The following is a 7,500-nucleotide window of genomic DNA, read 5'->3' on the forward strand; positions in this document are numbered from 1 at the left end:
AATCACTCTAAGCGGTGGATCACTCGGCTCATGGGTCGATGAAGAACGCAGCAAACTGTGCGTCATCGTGTGAACTGCAGGACACATGAACATCGACATTTTGAACGCATATCGCAGTCCATGCTGTTATGGTACTTTAATTAATTTTAGAGTGCTGCTTGGACTACATATGGTTGAGGGTTGTAAGACTATGCTAAATAAGTTGTTTTAATATTTTACGAAATATTAAAGCATATGGTATATTATTGGATATATATGTATATTCATAATATTAATAATAATTGAAACACATTGGCTCACATATGTATGAGAAAAACGAAGATGTATAATTTTCTTTTTCAAATCAAATGATACTGAGGAATGTCTAGCATAAAAAATATTAAATTTTAATCTAGAATTGCCTCTTATTAATGATATGAAATGAAAAAATAATTGTGTCATAATATTATTCTTCACTTAAAGTAAAAATTAACAATGGTTTTAATATATTAAATAATATATTTGTGTGTATATACAACCTCAACTCATATGGGACTACCCCCTGAATTTAAGCATATTAATTAGGGGAGGAAAAGAAACTAACAAGGATTTTCTTAGTAGCGGCGAGCGAAAAGAAAATAGTTCAGCACTAAGTCACTTTGTCTTTATGGCAAATGTGAGATGCAGTGTATGGAGCATCAATATTCTAGTATGAGAAATTAATGATTTAAGTCCTTCTTAAATGAGGCCATTTACCCATAGAGGGTGCCAGGCCCGTATAACGTTAATGATTACTAGATGGTGTTTCCAAAGAGTCGTGTTGCTTGATAGTGCAGCACTAAGTGGGTGGTAAACTCCATCTAAAACTAAATATAACCATGAGACCGATAGTAAACAAGTACCGTGAGGGAAAGTTGAAAAGAACTCTGAATAGAGAGTTAAATAGTACGTGAAACTGCTTAGAGGTTAAGCCCGATGAACCTGAATATCCATTATGGAAAATTCATCATTAGAGTTTTAATATTTTAATAATATTATAATAATAGTGTGCATTTTTTCCATATAAGGACATTGTAATCTATTAACATAAACCAAATTTATCATAAAATATGACTTATAGTTTATTTAAATTATTTTGCTTGCATTTTAACATAGAATAAATGTCATTAATTTGATAAAGTGTTGATAGATTTATATGAATACAGTGCGTTAATTTTTCGGAATTATATAATAGCATGATTATCATTGATTTTCTGTGTTTATTATATGCACTTGTATGATTAACAATGCGAAAGATTCAGGATACCTTCGGGACCCGTCTTGAAACACGGACCAAGGAGTCTAACATATGTGCAAGTTATTGGGATATAAACCTAATAGCATAATTAACTTGACTAATAATGGGATTAGTTTTTTAACTATTTATAGATAATTAACACAATCCCGGGGCGTTCTATATAGTTATGTATAATGATATTTATATTATTTATACCTCTAACTGGAACGTACCTTGAGCATATATGCTGTGACCCGAAAGATGGTGAACTATACTTGATCAGGTTGAAGTCAGGGGAAACCCTGATGGAAGACCGAAACAGTTCTGACGTGCAAATCGATTGTCAGAATTGAGTATAGGGGCGAAAGACCAATCGAACCATCTAGTAGCTGGTTCCTTCCGAAGTTTCCCTCAGGATAGCTGGTGCATTTAAATGTTATATAAAATAATCTTATCTGGTAAAGCGAATGATTAGAGGCCTTAGGGTCGAAACGATCTTAACCTATTCTCAAACTTTAAATGGGTAAGAACCTTAACTTTCTTGATATGAAGTTTAAGGTTATGATATATTGTGCCCAGTGGGCCACTTTTGGTAAGCAGAACTGGCGCTGTGGGATGAACCAAACGTAATGTTACGGTGCCCAAATTAACAACTCATACAGAAACCATGAAAGGCGTTGGTTGCTTAAAACAGCAGGACGGTGATCATGGAAGTCGAAATCCGCTAAGGAGTGTGTAACAACTCACCTGCCGAAGCAACTAGCCCTTAAAATGGATGGCGCTTAAGTTGTATACCTATACATTACCGCTAAAGTAGATGATTTATATTATTTATAATATAAATTTTGAAACTTTAGTGAGTAGGAAGGTACAATGGTGTGCTTAGAAGTGTTTGGCGTAAGCCTGCATGGAGCCGCCATTGGTACAGATCTTGGTGGTAGTAGCAAATAATCGAATGAGACCTTGGAGGACTGAAGTGGAGAAGGGTTTCGTGTGAACAGTGGTTGATCACGAGTTAGTCGGTCCTAAGTTCAAGGCGAAAGCCGAAAATTTTCAAGTTTTAAAAATGTCAAATGAAATAATAAATAATAAAACACTTGAATAATTTTGAACGAAAGGGAATACGGTTCCAATTCCGTAACCTGTTGAGTATCCGTTTGTTATTAAATATGGGCCTCGTGCTCATCCTGGCAACAGGAACGACCATAAAGAAGCCGTCGAGAGGTATCGGAAGAGTTTTCTTTTCTGTTTTATAGCCGTACTACCATGGAAGTCTTTCGCAGAGAGATATGGTAGATGGGCTAGAAGAGCATGACATATACTGTTGTGTCGATATTTTCTCCTCGGACCTTGAAAATTTATGGTGGGGATACGCAAACTTCTCAACAGGCCGTACCAATATCCGCAGCTGGTCTCCAAGGTGAAGAGTCTCTAGTCGATAGAATAATGTAGGTAAGGGAAGTCGGCAAATTAGATCCGTAACTTCGGGATAAGGATTGGCTCTGAAGATTGAGATAGTCGGGCTTGATTGGGAAACAATAACATGGTTTATGTGCTCGTTCTGGGTAAATAGAGTTTCTATCATTTATGATAGTTATTTGTTCCCCGGATAGTTAGTTACGTAGCCAATTGTGGAACTTTCTTGCTAAAATTTTTAAGAATACTAATTTTTAATTAGTTCTTTTAAATTATAACGATTATCAATTAACAATCAATTCAGAACTGGCACGGACTTGGGGAATCCGACTGTCTAATTAAAACAAAGCATTGTGATGGCCCTAGCGGGTGTTGACACAATGTGATTTCTGCCCAGTGCTCTGAATGTCAAAGTGAAGAAATTCAAGTAAGCGCGGGTCAACGGCGGGAGTAACTATGACTCTCTTAAGGTAGCCAAATGCCTCGTCATCTAATTAGTGACGCGCATGAATGGATTAACGAGATTCCTACTGTCCCTATCTACTATCTAGCGAAACCACAGCCAAGGGAACGGGCTTGGAATAATTAGCGGGGAAAGAAGACCCTTTTGAGCTTGACTCTAATCTGGCAGTGTAAGGAGACATAAGAGGTGTAGAATAAGTGGGAGATATTATTCCTTGTGTTTGATATCGCCAATGAAATACCACTACTCTTATTGTTTCCTTACTTACTTGATTAAATGGAACGTGTATCATTTCCTAGCCATTATACGGATATATTTATTATATCTTATGGTATTGGGTTTTGATGCAAGCTTCTTGATCAAAGTATCACGAGTTTGTTATATAATCGCAAACAAATTCTTTAATGAGAGAGTGCATTTATGTATTTTTAATTTGAAATATTTGGTATAACTCCAATTACTCAGGTATGATCCAATTCAAGGACATTGCCAGGTAGGGAGTTTGACTGGGGCGGTACATCTCTCAAATAATAACGGAGGTGTCCCAAGGCCAGCTCAGTGCGGACAGAAACCACACATAGAGCAAAAGGGCAAATGCTGACTTGATCTCGGTGTTCAGTACACACAGGGACAGCAAAAGCTCGGCCTATCGATCCTTTTGGTTTAAAGAGTTTTTAACAAGAGGTGTCAGAAAAGTTACCATAGGGATAACTGGCTTGTGGCGGCCAAGCGTTCATAGCGACGTCGCTTTTTGATCCTTCGATGTCGGCTCTTCCTATCATTGTGAAGCAAAATTCACCAAGCGTTGGATTGTTCACCCATGCAAGGGAACGTGAGCTGGGTTTAGACCGTCGTGAGACAGGTTAGTTTTACCCTACTAATGACAAAACGTTGTTGCGACAGCATTCCTGCGTAGTACGAGAGGAACCGCAGGTACGGACCAATGGCACAATACTTGTTCGAGCGAACAGTGGTATGACGCTACGTCCGTTGGATTATGCCTGAACGCCTCTAAGGTCGTATCCGTGCTGGACTGCAATGATAAATAAGGGGCAATTTGCATTGTATGGCTTCTAAACCATTAAAAGTTTATTTTATAAACGACAATGGATGTGATGCCAATGTTATTTGTAACATAGTAAATTGGGAGGATCTTCGATCACCTGATGCCGCGCTAGTTACTTATTAAAACATTATTTAATACAATGACAAAGCCTAGAATCAATTGTAAACGACTTTTGTAACAGGCAAGGTGTTGTAAGTGGTTGAGCAGCTGCCATACTGCGATCCACTGAAGCTTATCCTTTGCTTGATGATTCGATTTTTTTAAATTGCTGATGTACTATTATTATATGGAAGAGTATTTCATATAATAATAAGTCCATTTCTATCCTCTTTTTTTTTTAGGTAGCCAAATGTATCGTCATTTCTTTAGTGACGCAATGAATGTACTTTAAGAGATTCCTACTCTTCATGTTTAAATGGGTGAAAAAAAAAGTTATATATATATATAAGTTAAAAGAACGAATACGGCGTTTCAAACTGTGTTCGTCATAATGTAGCCAAATGAATCGTCATTTATTTAGTGACGCAATATATATATTTAAAGAGATTCCTACTGTACCTATTAAAAGGTCAAAAGAAAAAAATGTTATATGTATATAACTTTAATAAATGAAAACGGCGGTGCCAACTGTCATCTTCATAATGTTGCCAAATGAATTGTCATTTATTCAGAGATACAATAAATATTTTTAAAGAAACTCCTACTGTCCATATTGAAAGGTGGAAAAATAATGTTATATGTATATAACTTAAAAGAACGAAAACGGCGGTTTCAACTGTGATCGTCATAATGTAGCCAAATGAATCGTCATTTATTTAGTGACGCAATATATATATTTAAAGAGATTCCTACTGTACCTATTAAAAGGTCAAAAGAAAAAAATGTTATATGTATATAACTTTAATAAATGAAAACGGCGGTGCCAACTGTCATCTTCATAATGTTGCCAAATGAATTGTCATTTATTCAGAGACACAATAAATATATTTAAAGAAACTCCTACTGTCCATATTGAAAGGTGGAAAAATAATGTTATATGTATATAACTTAAAAGAACGAAAACGGCGGTTCCAACTGTGATCGTCATAATGTAGCCAAATGAATCGTCATTTATTTAGTGACGCAATATATATATTTAAAGAGATTCCTACTGTACCTATTAAAAGGTCAAAAGAAAAAAAATGTTATATGTATATAACTTTAATAAATGAAAACGGCGGTGCCAACTGTCATCTTCATAATTTATATGAAAAAAAAAAAATTTACTCAACATTAAAATTTTTCATATCATATGAAAATATATCATAACGTATGGGATTTATTTAATATCGCCCATATATATGAAAAAAAAAAAATTTACTCAACATTCAAAATTTCTCATATCATATGAAAATATATCATAACGTATGCGATTTATTTAATATCGCCCATTTATATGAAAAAAAAAAAATTTACTTAACATTTAAAATTTTTCATATCATATGAAAATATATATCATAACGTATGGGATTTATTTAATTTCGCCCATTTATATGAAAAAAAAAATTTACTCAACATTTAAAATTTTTCATATCATATGAAAATATATCATAACGTATGCGATTTATTTAATTTCGCCCATTCATATGAAAAAAAAAAAAATTTACTCAACATTTAAAATTTTTCATATCATATGAAAATATATCATAAGTATGGATTATTTAATTCGTATATTATCATTAATTTATTCGCCATTCATATGAAAAAAAAAAAAAATTTACTCAACATTAAAATTTTTCATATCATATGAAAATATATCATAACGTATGGGATTTATTTAATTTCGCCCATTCATATGAAAAAAAAAAAAATTTACTCAACATTTAAAATTTTTCATATCATATGAAAATATATCATAACGTATGGGATTTATTTAATATCGACTATATATATGAAAAAAAATTTTACTAAAAACTAAAAATATTAATATCGCCCATTTATCGTATGGGAACATCCATATCATATGGGAATATGCATATCACATACGAATGTTTTATACTTTGGTGATTTCTTAAAAACGCCCATTTATTGTATGGGGAAAAAATGTTAATTTATTATTGAGTGGTACTTTCAAACATAAATGGTCAATTTCGAGAGTATGTGGCACAAAACCTACTTAGGTGGTGTGATGTCGAGCATGGTCAGTCATATGTTATATTGGTAAAATTCTTAAATTCATATGTCTTATGCATTTATAATCGGCAATGTCTATTTATTTATTTATTATAATGAAATTTGATGGTATTTATAAAAATACATATGAAAATTTATTGTTGAGTGGTACCTTCAAACATAAATGGTCAATTTCGAGAGTATGTGGCACAAAACCTACTTAGGTGGTGTGATGTCGAGCATGGTCAGTCATATGTAATATTGGTAAAATTCTTAAATACATATGTCTCATGCATTTATAATCGGCAATGTCTATTTATTTATTTATTATAATGAAATTTGATGGTATTTATAAAAATACATATGAAAATTTATTGTTGAGTGGTACCTTCATATATAAATGGTCCATTTCGAGAGTATGTGGCACAAAACCTACTTAGGTGGTGTGATGTCGAGCATGGTCAGTCATATGTAATATTGGTAAAATTCTTAAATACATATGTCTTATGCATTTATAATCGGCAATGTCTATTTATTTATTTATTATAATGAAATTTGATGGTATTTATAAAAATACATATGAAAATTTATTGTTGAGTGGTACCTTCAATATAAATGGTCCATTTCGAGAGTATGTGGCACAAAACCTACTTAGGTGGTGTGATGTCGAGCATGGTCAGTCATATGTAATATTGGTAAAATTCTTAAATACATATGTCTTATGCATTTATAATCGGCAATGTCTATTTATTTATTTATTATAATGAAATTTGATGGTATTTATAAAAATACATATGAAAATTTATTGTTGAGTGGTACCTTCATATATAAATGGTCCATTTCGAGAGTATGTGGCACAAAACCTACTTAGGTGGTGTGATGTCGAGCATGGTCAGTCATATGTAATATTGGTAAAATTCTTAAATACATATGTCTTATGCATTTATAATCGGCAATGTCTATTTATTTATTTATTATAATGAAATTTGATGGTATTTATAAAAATACATATGAAAATTTATTGTTGAGTGGTACCTTCATATATAAATGGTCCATTTCGAGAGTATGTGGCACAAAACCTACTTAGGTGGTGTGATGTCGAGCATGGTCAGTCATATGTAATATTGGTAAAATTCTTAAATACATATG

At 33.0% G+C, this 7,500-nt stretch overlaps 2 non-coding genes across 2 annotated transcripts; both read left to right on the top strand.

The window, feature by feature from the left end:
• The first annotated feature begins 3 nt into the window (after positions 1-3).
• Positions 4-183, top strand: LOC124461872. The gene has a single exon (XR_006955283.1). It is a non-coding gene; the product is annotated as a 5.8S ribosomal RNA (ribosomal RNA).
• A 331-nt stretch (positions 184-514) lies between these two features.
• Positions 515-4,455, top strand: LOC124461868. Its single transcript, XR_006955281.1, has one exon. It is a non-coding gene; the product is annotated as a large subunit ribosomal RNA (ribosomal RNA).
• Positions 4,456-7,500: the final 3,045 nt, after the last annotated feature.

The sequence above is a fragment of the Drosophila willistoni genome, unplaced genomic scaffold, assembly GCF_018902025.1.
Source record: "Drosophila willistoni isolate 14030-0811.24 unplaced genomic scaffold, UCI_dwil_1.1 Seg706, whole genome shotgun sequence".
In the NCBI taxonomy this organism is placed as follows: Eukaryota; Metazoa; Arthropoda; class Insecta; order Diptera; family Drosophilidae; genus Drosophila; species Drosophila willistoni.